This window comes from Pelophylax lessonae (genome assembly GCF_965119305.1).
Source record: "Pelophylax lessonae genome assembly, chromosome: 1".
Lineage (NCBI taxonomy): Eukaryota > Metazoa > Chordata > Amphibia > Anura > Ranidae > Pelophylax > Pelophylax lessonae.
This window is the reverse complement of record NC_138768.1, coordinates 353,164,424-353,182,919: the sequence shown is the minus strand read 5'-3', so window position 1 is coordinate 353,182,919 and position 18,496 is coordinate 353,164,424. Positions and strand designations below refer to the sequence as shown.

The 18,496-nt window shown below is 49.4% G+C and overlaps 1 protein-coding gene across 1 annotated transcript in view; it reads right to left on the bottom strand.

Moving 5' to 3' along the window:
- GKAP1 (G kinase anchoring protein 1) overlaps positions 1-18,496 on the bottom strand; it is a 110,460-nt gene that overhangs the window by 91,442 nt on the left and 522 nt on the right. The gene's annotated exons all lie outside the window — the stretch shown is intronic.

Genomic DNA, 18,496 nt, shown 5'->3' with positions numbered 1-18,496 from the left:
AAGGGATTCCTCTCAAGGTTCCCCAGATTTTCCTTTCTCTGTTATGGCAGGAGAACTGGAGGAGCCTGAGGATGTCCCCACAGCCAGTTAAGGTGGACAAACTTCTGCTAACCCTGAGGCTACATTGGAGTTTGCAGATCTTAATGTGCACAAGGAAAACTTTGGTACCGAGCAGAGAAAAGACTCTACACTTGCCAGGGCCTGGGAGAATATAGTAAGGTTTAATGATGTACCTGTCGAACCAGGGGACATGCCCTGTTTTCCTTTTTTCAGCAGCAATGAGGATTTGTTGTATCATGTATATAAAAAGAATGATGAAGTTATTGAACAGTTGGTGGTAGGGCTGGGCGATAAAACGATACCGATATGTATCGCGATAGTGACATTTTCGATAGCAATACAAGACTGTGAACGATAAAAAGGAAAAGTCCGCTCAGATGTGTTTAAGCTTTAAAAATGGCGCCGCCCGTCGCATACATGTCACCGCACACGCACCGCTGCTCGGGAGAGGCCGGGAATAGCCGAAATTACACGAGCGGTGGCGGCGCGTGCGCAATGACGTGGCGGCGCCATTTTTAAAATGAAGGCGCCTCTGGAACAGGTAAGTGAAACAGCTTCACTACCTGCCATTATGCAGGGCTGCGGGCACACTACAAGGGATGCAGTGCTGCGGGCATGGTCCACCTGTACCATGCCCACAGCACTGCATCTCCTGTAGTATGCCCACAACCCCGGATCCTCCTGTAGTATGCCCACAACCCCGGATCCTCTTGTACCATGCCAGTACCCTGCATTCTCCTGTACCATGCCAGTACCCTGCATTCTCCTGCACCATGCCAGTACCCTGCATTCTCCTGCACCATGCCAGTGCCCTGCATTCTCCTGCACCATGCCAGTGCCCTGCATTCTCCTGCACCATGCCAGTGCCCTGCATTCTCCTGCACCATGCCAGTGCCCTGCATTCTCCTGCACCATGCCAGTGCCCTGCATTCTCCTGCACCATGCCAGTACCCTGCATTCTCCTGCACCATGCCAGTCACCCTGCATTCTCCTGTACCATGCCCGCCGCCCTGCATTCTCACCCTAGGGTCCTTATTTTAAATGGGTAATAAAAAATATCAATAATTATCGATATCGACCGATATGAAACACTGATATTGTGATACAGTTTTCAGCCATATCGCCCAGCCCTAGTTGGTGGTCCCCAAGCCTTACAGACGGGTGGTGCTGGAATTGGCTCATGGACACTTACTGGGAGGTAATTTAGGGGTTGAAAAAAACACTGAAAGGGTGTGTTACGCAGGTTTTACTGGCCTGGGATACAGAAAGATATTGACAATTATTGTCAATCCTGTCCTGTGTGTCAGATGTCAGCCCCATTACCCCACTTCCGAAGTCCTTTAGTGCCCTTACCCATTATTGAAGTGCCCTTTGAGAGGATCGCTATGGACCTCGTAGGTCCACTCCCCAAGTCTGTCCGGGGTCATCAACACATTCTTGTAATCATGGATTATGCTACCCGTTACATCGAGGCAGTTCCCTTACGCACTGCATCCGCTAAGAACATTGCTAAAGAGTTGTTCATGGTGTTCAGTCACGTTGGGATCCCTAAGCAGGTCCTTACGGACCAGGGCACCCCATTTATGTCACGAATAACTAGAGAGTTATGCAAGTTATTTAAGGTTACCCAGTTGCGAACCTCCGTATACCACCCTCAAACGGATGGCTTGGTAGAACACTTCAATAAAACATTAAAGAGCATGTTAAAAAAGGTTGAGGACAAGGATGGAAAAAACTGGGACTTCTTGATTCCGTACTTGATGTTCGCCATCAGGGAAGTACCCCTGTCCTCTACGGGATACTCTCCGTTTGAATTGCTTTATGGGAGACACCCTTGGGGACTCTTAGACATAGCCAAGGAAACCTGAGAGGGGGAGAAGACACCCCACAAAGTGTCATTAAGCACATCGCTCAAATGCAGGCCAGGATTGCAGCGATCATGCCTATGGTAAAGGAACACTTACTGCAGGCCCAGGCAGCCCAACAGAGAATATACAACAGGGGAGCCTGACTCAGTGTCTTTTCACCTGGAGACAGGGTCCCGGTGTTAGTTCCCACTGTTGAGAGCAAGTTCCTGGCTAAGTGGCAGGGTCCCTTTGAAGTATTGGAAAGAGTTATGGAGGTCAATTATAAAGTGCATCAACCAGGAAAAAGGAAGCCAGAACAGATTTACCATATTAATCTGTTAAAGCCCTAGAAGGATAGGCTGGCCTTGACTGCGAGGTCCGTCCCTGTAACATCTAGGGATACTGAGTCCCCTCTGGTCCCTGAGGTCACGATTCCAGACACCCTGTCTTATTCCCAAAAACAAGAAGCTAGAGTTCCTGATAAGGAATAGAGAGAAATTTTCAGAGTTACCTGGTACGACTTCAGCAGTTCAGCATGATATTGTTACTGAACCTGGGGTCCGTGTCAAGCTCAAACCATACAGAATTCCCAAAGCTAGGAGAAAGGACATTAGTGAGGAAGTAAAAAGGATGCTGGAGCTAGAGGTCATTGAGGAATCCAATAGAGACTAGTCTAGCCCCATCGTTTTAGTCCCAAAACCGGATGGTACTTGGAGGTTTTGTAACGACTTCAGAAAACAACGCAGTGACAAAGTTTGACATGTACCCAATGCCCAGGGTGGACGAACTTATAGACAGACTTGGCAAAGCCCGCTATCTGACTTGACCAAAGGATATTGGCAAATACCCCTGACTGGTAGCGCCAAAGAAAAGACTGCGTTTGTTACCCCAGAGGGTTCGTTTCAGTACAAAAAAATGCCTTTTGGGTTGCAAAATGCGCCTGCGACATTTCAGAGGGCCATGGACAGGACCCTAAGACCTCACCGACAGTATGCAGCTGCCTATCTGGATGATATAGTGGTACATAGCACTGACTGGGAGTCTCACTTGCCCTGTCTACAGGCTGTTCTGGATTCCCTCTTCAAGGAAGGTTTTAGAGCAAACCCAAAAAAAATGTGCCATTGGTTTAGAGGAAGCCAGGTATTTGGGCTACACTATTGGCCGTGGAGTCATTAAACCGCAGTTAAACAAAGTAGAAGCCATCCAAGAATGGCCACGCCCTGCAAACAAGAAGCAGGTCAGAGCCTTTCTTGGGATTGCAGGGTACTATAGGAGGTTTATCCCGAATTTTGCAACTCTAGCTGCCCCACTGACCGACCTTACAAAAGGGCAAGAATCAATAATGGTGAGATGGTCCCCAATAGCAAAGGAGTCTTTCCAGGTCTTAAAGAAGGCTCTTTGTGCACAGCCAGTGTTGTACTCCCCTGATTTCTCAAAGGATTTCTTGGTTCAGACGGATGCGTCTGATGTAGGTATTGGGGCAGTATTGTCACAGGTACACAATGGGGAAGAACACCCTGTGGTGTACCTGAGCAGAAAGCTTAATGAACACGAGAGAAAGTATGCAGTCATTGAAAAGGAATGTTTAGCCATAAAGTAGGCCTTGGACGCGCTAAGGTACTATCTGTTAGGGCGCCAGTTTGATTTGATAACTGACCATGCTCCTCTGAAATGGATGGCCCAAAAGAAGGAGACTAATAGATGGATGAACCGGTGGTTTTTGGCTCTACAAGATTACTCCTTCACTGTAAAACACAGGCCAGGTGTTGAGATGGGGAATGTAGATGCCCTGTCCCGTGTTCACTCCTGTTGGGCCACAGGTGTTCCAACCCTGGGGTTGAAACAGGAGGGGGGGGGGGATATGTAGCAGAGCATCCCAGAGAGAGCCGGGAAAAGTCCTGTTCGGGGTTTATACATCCCCCAGGCACCTCTCCTACACCTTTAGGGATCTCTGATCCATGATCCAGTTCGGATCTTGGTCCTCTCCCCCAGGCCAATTTAAACTCACCTGAGACAGACAGCCGGTGATCTCTCAGCCTGGGAAATCAGACAACGTTTGTCTAGGAGAGCAGAAGATTGGTAACACTGTCAGATTGTGTCTGTGGAAGCTGACAAGCGGTAGGCTTGCTCAGCCTGTTAGTGAGGGCCTGCATTGTGTGTAGTAAGTGCCGGGACACGGCTAGGTTTTCATTTTGTTATTTCTCCTGCTGGTTTTTCCTTAAAAACACTGTACAGCACTTGTATATAGCTCCAATAAACACTGCGCTGTTTGTCACTACATCACTGGATTTGGTATCTGTGCCTCAAAGACTGCTTATCCCATGGAGTTTTTGTACCTGCTACCTGTTCCCCAGCTTACAAGTGATAGACAAAATATTCTGGGTACTGTGCTGTATGGCCACAGGGATTTGCTCGGTAGAGCTGCTGCCATTTGCAGAAAATCTGTTTTGTTTTGTTTTTTTCAGTGAATACAAAGCATTCCCTGATTGGATCAGGTAGAGTGGATGTCATCTTCATCACCCCCTCTTCCAATCAGAGAACATCTTGTGCTCAAACAAAAATGCAATGTATTATATGAATTTTCCTTTTGCTAATCCACAGTGGTGCAAAAATCTGAAAAACGGGGGGAAAAAAAAAAAAAAACATTAAGTGAACAAAAACAGTTACTGTATTTTCTGGCATAGAAGGCTACTTTTGAACCTCAAAAAAATTCCCCCAAAAACGAGGGGTCGTCTTATACGCCGAGTATAATATCTCCAAGGTAACCTAAGTACAAGTATTACCGGTAGATGTAATCTCTCAGGACGCTGGCTGTGTGGGAATCCTGTACCGGTATACCTTATGTACCGTAGCTTCGGCTACATACAGTGTACCGCGCTGAGCCAATTAGGGAGAGCAATGTATTCTATTATTGAATGCAAAGCCTGCTCTGATTGGCGGAGTAACATCAGCCCACCTCTCTGACTCTGCCAATCCGAGCAGGCTTTGCATTCAATAATAGAATACATCGCTCAATGTAATTGGCTCAGCGCGGTACACTGTACGTAGCCGAAGCTACGGTACATACGGTATACTGGTACAGGATTCCCGCACAGCCAGCGTCTTGAGATTACATCTACTGGTAATACTTATAATTAGGGTACCTTGGAGATATTATGAGAGATTACATGTATTACAGTACTTGGGGTACCTTGGAGATCTATGAGAAATCTGATGTTTTTCAATGGTGTTCCCTTACTTCGGAAGGGGGGTAGTCTTATACGGCGAGTATAGCCCAAAACCTATGTTTTAACTTGAAAATTAGGGGGGGGTCGTCTTATACGCCCAGTCGTCTTATACGCCGGAAATACGGTAGGTACTTGATAACTTTTTCTAAGAAGGCTTCCAGGGCAGCATCTGGGAGATAGGCTCCTCCCACCTGAAACAGGAAATACAATAGTCCACCACTATAAAAATGTTAATCATACCTGCGTGATTCAGTAATAGTAAAGCAAGAAAGAAACCTTAAGTAAGCCTAAGTCTCCGCAAAACCCTTTTTTATTGTGGTTTAGTGCTGCCCTGGAAGACTTCTTATAAAAAGGATTTACCGGGTACCTAACTCTGTTTTCTCTAATCGTCTTCCAGGGCAGCATCTGAGAGGATGTATCAAGCAATACTTACTAGGTAGGGGATAAAGTCTGGAGCACCTTGCAACCAAACGTCTGGTCCTGACTGGACAGCTGGGCCGATGCAGTAATGCCTTTGCGAAGGCATTGGTCGACAAGGTCGCTGCTCTACAGATCTGCTCCGGTGTTGCCCCAGCCCTTTCTGCACTTGAGGATGCCCAAGCTCTGGTCAAGTGGGCTTTGACTCCGCTCGGTGGGGCAATATTTTGTGCTTGGCAGGCTGTCTGAATAGCAAGCTTTATCCATCAGGCTATTGTACTTTTAGAGGCCTGCTTCCCCCTGTTGACTCCTGGGTGGACGGCGAATAGTGTTGTCCTTTTTCGCCAATCCTTGGTCCTCTCAAGGTAAGCTTTTCTAATTTTTCTTACATCTAGCTTGTTGTATGCATGTTGCTATCCATTGAACCTGGAAGGAAGGGGATAACCACATCCTGTGTTCTGTGGAAAGTTGAGACTTGGTAGGAAAGATGGGTCTGGGGTGAGGAAAGTTGAGACTTGGTAGGAAAGATGGGTCTGGGGTGAGGATTATTTTATCTGTCTGAATCAGACAGCAAGGTTCTTTCATAGATCATAGCCTGCATTTCACTGACTCTCCTCGCTGACAAAAGCACCACTAGGAGTACTGTTTTTAGTGCAAGGTATTCATCGGAGCATCCTTCCAATGGTTCAAAGGGTGCAGAGAGGAATCCCTTAAGTACCGTGGAGAGGCCCCACGTTGGGGGTTCTGCTGAACTTCGTGGGTCTGGCTCTTTTTAACGAGAGAAGGAATCTGCTTATGAGGAGGGTTCTTCTGCCAGCCCGATATCCAAGCAGGAAGACAGGGCCGCCACTTGGACCTTCAAAGTGTAAGGTGAAATGCTTGTCTTCTCCTTCCTGTAAAAACTTTAAAATATCTGGAATAGTCCCCTTGTCAGGGTCTCCTTTGCTCCTGTACCAGAAGACAAACTTTTTCCTCATTTTCTCATAGAAGGCTCTGGTTATGGGTTTTCGGCTGGCTAAAATGTTTTCAATCACCGTTTGACAGACCCTTCCTCTGTAACCTCACCCTTTCAGGAACCAGGCCAAGAGATTCATGACCTTGTGGTTCGGGTGGTTGACTGGTCCCTGCATTAGGAGATCTGGCATTTCTGGAAGCACTAGGTTTTTTAAGTGACTGACCCATGGTCTCTGGGGCCAATGGAGTGCAAAAGGTATCACTTTTGACCTTTCTTCTCTGTACTACCTTTCGTTTTAGGGCAGTTGGAGGAAATGTATAACACAGCTGGCATGCCAAATTATGGTTGAATGCGTCCATACCAATGTTTCTATCTGTGGGGTTTAGAGAGAAGAATTTTGGGAGTTTCGTATTTATGGACACAAACAGATTCACCTCGGGCACCCCCCCAGCTTTGGGTGATCCACGAGAAGGTTGCTTGATTTAAAGGATCATTCTGTCTGTTTATGGCTTTTCGACTTAAGAAAATCTGCTAGCGTGTTGTCGGTTCCCTTCAGATGGATGGCGGAGATGGATCTGATGTTTTCGCTTGGCCCATGACAGTTTCTGTCAGACGAGTAGATTTTGTTCCCCCTTGTTTGTTCAGGTATGCCACCATTGTGGCGTTGTCTGACTGAATCCGGACATCATTGCCATTATTGGCCAGTTTGAATGCTCTTAGCGCCTCCTCTACACCCTTCTAAAATTCCCTCATGTTTGGAGGATGCTTAGGACCAATGGGGGTTCCATTTTCCTTGTAGGCAGCGATACGCCATATGCACTCCCCATCCCAGAGTGTTGGTGCCCGTAGTGATCTGCACTGGATCAGCCTGCATCCATCTGCATCCCTTGAGGTAAATCAGTGGGCTGGGCCATCACTGGAGCATTCATTTAATTGAACAAGGAACCAAAATATTTGTCTCTAGGGATGGTGGGTTGCCATCCTATCAGGCCAAGATGTGATTTTGTAGGGGCCTCATATGGAGCTGCGCCCAGGCGATGGCCAGAATTGAGGACATCAGTTCCAACACAGCCATGCCCCCTCTTATGGTTTATGAATTTGCCCCATATAAGAGATGCTATTGCCTCCATTATTTTCTCAACCTTTTCCTCTGTTAGGAAAATTTTGGTTATTTTGGCATCTAGTATGTAGCCCAAGTATGCGACTCTCTGGCTTGGGGTTGTGATTTTTCTTCGTTCACAATCCATCCTAAGCTTTGTAAGTAAGGGAAGCTCTTGTGCAGATTGGCTTCCAGGCTGCCTGCTGATTTGGCAAAGAACAGTAGATCGTCTAGGTATGGTATCACGCCTATGCCTTGCTGTCCTAGGTTTTTTAGTGTTTCTGCCTTTATTTTCGAGAAAGTCCTGGGTGCTGAGGAGATGCCAAAAGGTAGAGCTATGTACTGAAAATGTAGAGTGGTAGCCGGGCCTTTGCCTGCAAATCTTAAGTATCTTTGATGGCTCCTTTTATAACGGCACATGAAAATATGCATTTTGCATATCTACTGTAGCCATGAATACTCCCACCGGAAGGATAATCCTGACCAAATAGATGGACTCCATCCTTAGACCCTGTACCTTATCCTTTTGTTGAGTGGTTTGAAGCTCAGTATGAGCCTTAGCTTGCCTGATAGCTTATTCCTCGCAAATATGTGCGAATAAACTCCTGGTTTTTTTTCCTCCAATCTGCCCCCCACCTGGGGATTGTCACTGCTTTTTCGTTTCATGGAATGTAAGGCTTGAGAATAAAGTCTCCCTTGCCCTTTTTGTTTTGTTGTTTCCAGCGCTTTTTTGGTCCTGTTTCTTTAATAGATCTCCTTACTGACGAAAGCGCGATTCCCCCTGCTTCTTTTTGGTTTGAGGAAACCCTTTATTTTTGGCTGCGGTTCCCTCCAGAACCGTTTCCAAGTCCAGTCCGAACAGTAAATCGCCTGTGAAGGGGATTTTGCACAAACTATTTTTGGAAGCGATATCCCCTCCCCACGACTTCAGCCTTCGGGCTCTCCTGGTCGAATTATTTAGGCCAGTGGTTCTGGCCGATACCCTCACAGCTTCAGGTGACGCATCTGTAAGGAATGCTAACCAGAGCTGCCGCTCTGGTTAGTGAGGATATGGTCCTAACTCTTCTTTCGGGGCATCTCCTTCTAGCAGCTCCCTCAGCTGTGTCAGCCAGACTAGGAAGGTTCTAGCCGCACAGGCTGGATTTATATTCGCTGCTCCAGCCTCCCAAGCACTTCTTATCCATGGGATCACAGAGAGTCCCAGAGTCGTTGAAGACTTAAGCAGGCCATAGACTATTCGAATTTCGTACGATTTATCGTTCGATAAACGAAAGCGGCACTCGTGCACATCATCGAGTGTACCATCAATGTGAGCCGAAAATCGTACGACAAAACACTATTTTTTGTGCCTTTTAACCACATCTCTACCGGACACACTCCCTACTGTTCTGTGTTTTGTTAGGCGAAATCATACAACTCCCCCACTAATGATACGAAATTCGGCCGATTTTCGCAAAAAAACCCAACATGTTGGATATGTGAATTTTTGCTGTCGTACGAAAATCGAACGTTTTACATACCACACTAACGATACGAAAATCGTTCGATAACACTGCCATTTACGATTTTCGAGCGAAATTCGAATCGTCTATGGCCTGCTTTAGTCGGACTTGTTTGCAACAAGTGAGGGAGGCATCCACTTTAGGGCATTTTGCAAAAGGATATCTGCGCTTAATTGCAGCTGGTGTGAAGAGCTTCTTTTCCGGCTCTTCCCATTCTTTCTTGACTATGTTTTTCAGAGTCTCATGTACCAGAAATGTTCTTGTTTTTTTCGGTTGTAAGCCTTTGTACATCTTATAGTGTAAGGAAAGCTCTGTAACTTTTTGCTCTTTGATGCCCAGAGTATCTGCTATGGCTCTCAGCAAATTGTCCGTATCTACCAAAGGAAAAAGGGTGCCTTCTGATGCTGGGTCTTCATCAACTGAGTCCGAGCATAGGCCATCTTCGGATTCTGACCAATCTGAATCAGTTTCCTGCTCCGCTAGGTCCACCTCTTCCCCGCTACACGAGGGGATGGATGGCTTACTGGTAGACGGGGTACTGGTCTGGTTGGAACCTCCAGCTTTTCTATAGCCAAAACGTAGTGGCCCAATCGTGCTTTTTATTTCCTTCTTGAATGAGTTGAGCAGGTCTTTAAAAAGGAACCCCTGTGACTTCTTGGCAACCATTTGTTGATGCATTTTTGGCATTCCAATCGCAGCGAGATTTTGCTGTGATTGTCGCCCAACGAATCTAGGTAAAAGGTTCCAGAACTTCTTTTGGGCGACAGACATCTCGCTATTCTGTTTGCACAATTTTACTGCGATTCATTGGGCGACAATCATGCCGCAATTGGTGTGCCATTGAAAGTAACGGAATCACAAGTGTATCCCGTGTTTTGCAGCAATTGGGGATTGTGGGCAGAATCACTACGATTCCGCCCACAAGCCAGAATGCCATGGTGTGAATGAAGCCTTGAAGGTGCAGTGCAAAAAAAGTTTGTGTGACTGTGACCATGTGCCATTTCACAGTGTGGGATCTCACACCCAAGTGTTACCCTGGGGTAACTACTTCCAGGGGGCACAGACATCGCGGACTCTGCCTTCCAAGCCCATGGTGAGACAAGGTAGATCCACTAGCACAGGAGATACTGGCTCTTCCAGTTTTCTTTGGGGGGGGGGGGGTTACTCCTGTGCCCCAACTTACTGTGGTCACCCTGATTTCTGTCCCAGCCTGTATTAACCTTCCAAGCCCTTATCACTTAAGCCTTGAATGACAGCACAGCACCCCTACTGGATGACTGATAAGAACAGATACTACACTGGAGCTTAGTCAAAAAGGCATTCTATGAATGGTACACATGCCAAGTGAGTGACCCCTGTGGCCAGAGGGGAAGCCGCTTGTGCAGGACACAGAAGACTACAATGACCACCATACAGGGTAAATAAAAAAAATAAATTATCAAATTTTAATAAAATGCTTTTGGAGTAAAAATCTTTTTAAGATACATTAATAATTTAGTTTATTCAGCATGAAATGGAGCTTAGTTATGTAGCACCAGGCTGTATATTCTGCAGTTTTGACATTTTTGGTAAACTCATTCAATGAATCCAAGCTCTGCAAGCTGTGATAACATGCAGTGCATCAATGCATTCACACAATTTCACACTAACTACCAGCAAGAGTAGGCCTTACATTTAAAGAGCACCTGTCATTTGAGATCCATCATTGCAGCGCCTGTTAGCGGGCACCCACTCACCTACTGCCACCTTTGTGTGTTACTGCCACATCACCAGCCGTCCCATTAGAGTAAATGATACAGTCGGTGTGTCAACAACCGGGTCAGAGGAGGAGCCGCTACAGGACAGAGATGACAGTTACTCTTTAAAAAACAGAATTTTTGTAAAATCTTACCGTAAAATTCTTTTCTCTGAGTCCTCCGACAGTCGCCGCCCCTTCATAATCTTCACCAATGGGTAATTGACCTTTGCTCCGCAGGAGTAGCTAGGCAACAAGATTTGTTAATATCAACGCTTTTAGCATATCACACCCCTAGGGGGCGGTCCCCTCAGTCAATACCTCCCTGCTTCCAGCATTCTCAACTCAGTTTTGGTAGCATAGCAGTAGAGTACATAAACAAACCGCAAAAGAGGGGCGGGGCGGCGACTGTCGGAGGACTCAAGAGAAAGGAATTTTACGGTAAGATTTTACAAAAATTCCGTTTTCTCTTACGTCCTCCGACAGTCGCCGCCCCTTCATAATCTTCACCAATGGGACGTCCCAGAGCAGTGTAGACATGAGGGGTGGGAAAAAAACGCAGCCGCGCATAAAGCAACGCAGTACCCACATCAGAGAAAGGAACCTTACCAAGGTAAGAGAACCAACCTGGCAACAGGAAAACGTGCTCAACAGGAGCAACAACCCAGGAAGAACAAGTAACCCAGGGGTAAAAACACCCCAACAGCCAAGGGCCCAAACAAGGGACCCTAAGGCACTGCCGCACTAAGAACTTTACGGCCAAAGGAAGCATCTGCCGATGCCTGAACATCCACTTTGTAAAATTTGGAGAAGGTGAGAACGGACGACCAAGTCGCCGCCTTACACACCTGGGCCACAGAAGCCTGATGACGAAAGGCCCAAGACGTACTCAGAGATCTGGTAGAGTGCGCCTTCACAGGGAAAGGAGGAACCTTCCCCCTCAAAGCATAGGCTTGCACAATCGTCTGTCTGATCCATTTGGCGATGGTAGCAGCCGACGCCGCTATGCCCTTCCGAGGTCCCTCTGGAAGAACGAATAGGGAATCCGACTTGTGAAAGGACTTAGTCGATGACAGGTAAACCCTGATCGCCCGAACAACATCCAAGGCATGCAAAGCCACCTTCTTCGGATGCTTAGGCTTCGCGCAAAGCGAAGGCAAGACAATGTCCTCATTCAGGTGAAACTCCGAGATCCTTTTCGGAAGAAAAAGGTGGGTTAGGTCGCAAGACCACCTTATCCTTGTGAATCACCAGGTAGGGAGAGCTGCAGGACAAAGCCGCCAGCTCCGACACCCTGCGAGCCGTAGTGATCGCCACCAAAAAGGCAACCTTTTTGGACAACAGAGACAACGAGATCTCCCTGATCTTTTCAAAGGGAGCCTGTTGTAACACGGACAGAACCAAGTTCAAGTCCCATGGAGGCAAAGGTTCCCTCCTAGGAGGGGCCAAATGTCGCACCCCCTGAACAAAGGTGCTAACCAATGAATTAGACGCCACAGGGCGTTGAAAAAGAACGGCCAGCGCAGAAATCTGACCCTTAATTGTGGCCAGCGCCAAACGCTGGTCCACTCCAGTTTGGAGGAAAGCCAACACTCTCGACACCGAGTATGAGCGAGGGGGAATACCCCCTGGACTCACACCAGGCAAAGTACGCTTTCCAAGTACGGTAGTAAATTTTTCCCGAAGAGGCTTTTCTAGCCTTGATCAAAGTGGGAATGACCTCAGGGGAGAGACCCCTATCCTTCAGGACCTGGCTTTCAACAGCCAGGCCGTTAAGCCAGCGACTGTAAAGCAGGATGGAATATCGGCCCTTGAGACAGAAGGTCTTCCCGAAGCGGCAGGCGCCACGGAGCGTCGACTGCCAGATTTACGAGGTCTGCGTACCAAGACCGGCGAGGCCAGTCCGGTGCCACCAAAATCACCGCGTGCGGTTTCCGAGGCCAATCTGCGAAGCAGCCTGGACAGCAGCTGAATCGGTGGAAAGGCATACATCAGACGATACTGATGCCAGGGCGCCACTAACGCGTCTGAGGCGTCTGCCTGAGGATCGCGCGTCCTTGCCACGAACCTTTCCACCTTGTTGTTCAGACGAGACGCGAACAGGTCCACATCCGGAAGACCCCACTTCGCGCACAACTTCTGGAAGACATCCGGGTGAAGGGACCACTCCCCCTGGTCCAGGGTCTGGCGACTCAGATAGTCCGCCTGCCAGTTCTCCACCCCCGGAATGTGCACAGCCGTTATCGCTGGGATGTGCGTCTCGGCCCACGACAGAATGCCGTTTACTTCCCGAGCAGCACGGGCACTCCTGGTGCCCTCTTGATGGTTGATGTAGGCCACCGCTGTGGCATTGTCCGTCTGAACCCGAACCGGACGGCCCTGAAGCCGTTCCGACCAATGCAGAAGGCAAAGTTTTACCGCCCTCAATTCCAGAATGTTGATCGGAAGGGAGGATTCCTCCTCCTTCGACCAAGTTCCCTGGGCGGACAGAACGCCCAGAACACCACCCCAGCCCGACAGGCAGGCATCCGTGGTGATCACCGTCCACGACAAAGGACGAAAGGACTTGCCCCCGACACCGCCGGGGACTGGAGCCACCACAAAAGACCCCTTCGGGTGTGGCGGCTCAACGAAAGCTGCCGATCCAGAGATTGCGGACGCCCGTCCCACTTGGCCAGGATCTCCGCCTGAAGACCCCGCGTGTGAAACTGGGCGAAGGGAATCGCCTCGAAAGCCGAGACCATTAGACCTAGACATCTCATACATGTCCGGAGGGACGAGCACTGAGTGTCCCTGAGGGACCTGACCTCGTCCTGAAGTGTCCGGAGCTTGTCTTCCGGCAGGAAGACCTTCGCTTGAGCAGAGTCCAGGATCATCCCCAGGTAGGGAAGACGAACCGACGGACACAACGTTGATTTTGGAAAATTTATCGTCCAACCAAACTCCTGCAGAGTCTGCATCGTGGTGGACAGGTTGTTCACCAGGCCCTGACTGGTCGCAGACCGAAGCAAGATATCGTCCAGATATCCCAAGACAGAGACGCCCTGGGCTCTCAAAGCCAGGACCGGCGCAAGCACCTTGGTGAAAACCCGCGGAGCCGAAGCGAGACCGAAGGTTAACGCCACGAATTGGTAATGATCCTCCGCAATGGCGAATCGAAGGTACCTCTGGTGACCCTCGAAAATGGGGATGTGAAGGTATGCATCCTTCAGATCGATGGAGGCCATGAATTCCCCCTGACTCAGGGCAGCCACCACTGAGCGCAGGGATTCCATGCGGAACTAGCCAACCCACACAAAGCGGTTCAGAGCTTTCAAGTCCAGAATCGGACGTACCTTGCCCTCCTTTCTGGGCACAGTGAACAGATTGAAGTAGAACCCCCGAAATCTGTCCCGATTAGGCACCGGAACCACCACTCCCTGAGCCCGCAGGTCCCGCACCGCCAGGTGCAGATCCTGCAAACGCTCCAGAGACAGCTGAAGATTTGAGGGAAAAAATCTGCTTGCCGGCCGAGAGAGAAACTCGATCTTGTATCCAGATCGAACGATTTCCTGAACCCACCTGTCCCGAATGCGGGCCAGCCAGGGTTGAAGAAAACCGAGCAAACGTCCCCCCACCCCAGAACCGGGTGAGGGCGCCCCTTCAGGCCGAATGGGCATGGGCAGCGGACCCGGACTGGCCGGACTTCTGCTTACCTGCCCACGGCTTCTTCTGGGAGCCTTGGCCCTTGAAGGGCTTGCCCTTGTATTGCGACCGAAAGGCACGAAAGGACCCCTGAGAGGGCCTAAACGAGGTATTCTTCTTACCGCGAACAAACTTATTCTTGTGAGTGTGGGGTAAGAGAGTGCTCTTACCCCCGGAAATTCCCTTTATCAGAGTATCCAAAGACTCGCCAAAAAGGCGAGATCCCGCTTAGGGAAGATTAGCTAGAGTCTTGCGAGAGGATTGGTCAACCGACCAACATTTCAGCCATATCAGGCGACGGTTCAACACCGCTACACTGGAAAGGCGTGCAGCCAAAGGGACTAAATCCAAGTCCGCATCGCACAAATACATGACACCCTGATGAATTTGATCTACCATAGCCAATGTTGTCGGCGGAGCAGAGTCAGCCACCAGGGTGCGCCTGAGCACCTGCGTCCAATCCGCAATAGCTTGTTCTGCCATAATGGAAGCAAAAATAGGCTTCAGCATAGAACCAGCAACCGTATAAGCATGACGGGCCAGAGACTCCAATCTCCTGTCCGTAGGGTCCCGGAACACCGGGGTATCCTCAGCAGGAATCGCAGTGGATTTATTCAAAACTGCCACCGCGTGATCCACCTGAGGCGGCACACACCAACGCTCATCAGTGGCGGGTGTAAATGGATAACTCAGCTTGAACTTACTTGGCACAGTAAAGGGCTTCTTCAAATTGCGCCATTGCTCATCAACAGCGCGCTGAAATTCCGCAGGGCAGGGAAAAACCTGCGCTGATTTGCGTTTCCTTTTCGTCCCATAAGAGGACATCAAAGCAGGAGGACACGGTTCATCCTGCAGATGCAGTGTTTCCTTGATAGAAGTAATCAACTCATCCATGAGTTCAAGCTCTTCAGGCGAGCCAGGGGGAGAAGTATCAACTCCTTCTACCTCAGCCTCCCCCTCAGACCCCACAAGGTCCAGAGATTAACGAGACCCTGAGAAGGGCACTCCAGCCATAGCAGCCCCATCGCCCTCTGAATCAGAGGAAATAGATAACCTGGGCCGTTTTGCGGATCGATCAGCCATTAGCATCTGCACCTGAGAAGCCAAGTTCGCTACAACAGCAGCCAGATCAGCCCCCTCGGGGGATGCAGCAGCAGCATCTTGGCCCCCCACCAGGGTGGGAGGAAACTTGCAATCCTGAGAATCCATGCCCCAGTATCAACTGACATAAAGGACTGCCCCTTTAAGACCGCGGCGAGCGCAGCCCACAGCACACTACTGTATGTACCGACCCCCGCAGGGATAAGGAACACTGAGCAAGGAAATACAGGATAAGGAAGGTAAAAACCTGGAGAGAGCACACAGGCTGCTGCCACCGATCGCTGTTCCAGTGAAAAAGGAAGTGATGCAATGACTGACCGCCCTATATAGCCTATGAAGGCTTCACAAACATGGCCGCTCGGCTGAGGGAATCTAGGCAATAAGAAAATGGCGCCGACATGTGCTTGCAGGAGCGATCGCCGCCAAAATGGCGGCGTTTGGCGCCAAAACACCGCGCTGTACCACACAGGGCCGGTCACCACAGTTTGCTGAAAAAAATGGCGGGCCGCATTAGCGGTCGCCGTACAGCATGTCTGAGCCCAGTCTGCCCCATACATCTCACACAGCAGAGCGGGAGAGCCCCCCCCCCCCCGCAGCCCACAGAAAGGCATGCTAACACAGGAATCTGACAGGGAGCTCAGCACTTACACAGACATGCGGGTCACACAGTCACAGACTGACACCCAAACAGACAGGTCCCCACATAGAAATTCACTTACCATTCCAGATGGCGTGGGGAGCCTTCTCTAGCGACCAAACCGCTGTACTGAGGACAGGGAGTGTCGCAGCCAGGACGCAGTGGACTGCGGTGCGAAACCGCAAATGGCGTCCGGTGAGGTAGCCACCTCACAGGCAGCATCCCTGCAGCGAACAGGGATGGGTCGTTCAATATGCCAGGGAAACCTGAGCTGAACGCTCAATGGCAGGCTGGGGAAACCCCTGGCTCTCAGCCCTGGGATCCAGGGTGGCCAGTCCGAGACCCAGCTCCGCATGATCATCTTCATCCGAAGAAAACTAAACTAATGCTGAGAAAAAAAACAGCTAAGTAAAAGAAAGAGAAAAATACTTGAAATAAAATCAAAAAGGAGGCTAGAAGGCTGAGACTGAAAAGCCCCAGCACAGGAACAGCCAGCTACTCCTAAGCTAGGCAATTGAAAACTGAGTTGAGAATGCTGGAAGCAGGGAGGTATTGACTGAGGGGACCGCCCCCTAGGGGTGTGATATGCTAAAAGCTTTGATATTAACAAATCTTGTTGCCTAGCTACTCCTGCGGAGCAAAGGTCAATTACCCATTGGTGAAGATTATGAAGGGCGGCGACTGTCGGAGGACATAAGAGAAATTATGATTTAAAATTGAGTTGATTTAAATCAAGCCTTTTTACTAGGGATTTAAATCGACCTGATTTAAAGTGGTTGTTAAAGCGGAGTTCCACCCTGGTTATACATTTTTTTACAAAAATACCCCCGGGACAGTCAGGGCTAGCACATTCCACAATGGCTAGCCTCTGATCTGTCCCGGGTTGCACTTACCTTTCAGGAGATATACTTACCTTGAAATTGTCTTCTCCAGCGCTGCCATCTCAGGTGTGGGCAGCTTGAAGCCAGCACGATCCTCTTCCGCGTCCTCTTCGGTCCTCTTCCTCCTTCTTCGGTCCCACGATGCACTGCACCGGCCCCGACGTCACTTCCGGGTCGCGCGCGTCATCCCTCCACAGCTTCTGGGCATGCCCAGAAGCTGTTTAGAAGGGGATGACGTGCGCGCCCCGGAACTGACGTCGGGGCCGGTGCAGGCGCAATGATTCCTGGGAGCTATGACGTTCAGCTCCCAGGAATCATTGCAAAAGCCAGGAAGTGACGAATCGCCGTGGCCGCCGAGGGGAGGAAGAAGGAAGTAAGGTGAGTATATTTTCTCTAAAAGGTAAGTGAAAAAAAAAAAAAAATTGCGATTATCCATTTGTTTTTCAGGTGACCGGGAGCGAGAAGATGGAGGTAAGTATAAATTTCGGGTGGAACTCCGCTTTAAGCCACTACTATAAAATAATCATATCCACTCTGTAATATAACACTAAGTGCTCCTGTGCCTGTCTTATTATGTACAGATCGGCATAATTTTTCTATATCACAGTGGCTCCCAGTGATCAGCGGATCCCTCAGCTCTCTTCTCTGCCCAGCAGACAGCTCCAGCGGGCAAGGCCGAGCACTGCCGCTGACATCAGCCGGGGAAGAGAGGAGAGCTGAGCGGTCACGTGATCGTTGGGAGCCGCTCTGATATAGGTACAGATCGCATACTTTTTTTTTATAACACAATCACAGGAGCACTGAGCCCCAGTTCACACTTGTGCGTGTGCGGGGTTCGCATGTAATGTTGGAGCGCACTGCTCCGACTTTACATGCGATCGGCTGTGCGGTGCGAGTTTAGCCATACACTTTGTGTGGCTAAATTCGCACCGCAGCCGCACCAAACACGCACAGGGACCCTTTTTGGCAGCCGCATCAGGATCGGATCGCACAGCGGTTCACACTTGTGCGATCCGATCCTGTGCGAACTGCACGATCGCACTGCGATATGCGATCAAACTGGGGGTGTCGTTAAGATTACATTGACACCCCCAGCGTATCGCATATGGCAGTGTGAACTGCCGGGGGTGCATGTGCGATGCGTGAACAGGCTGTGGATTTGCAGCCTTCCCGCATCGCATAAATGTGAACCGAGGCTTAGTGTTTTACAGAGTGGATGGGATTATTTTATGATAAATATGAGCGTAGCAGTAGGGGAGGGGGCGGGCGCTAACACAGCAGACTGGCAGGGAAGGGGGAGGAGAGCTGTGGATGACACGTACACTGACCACAGTGTCAGGGCTCAGCAGCC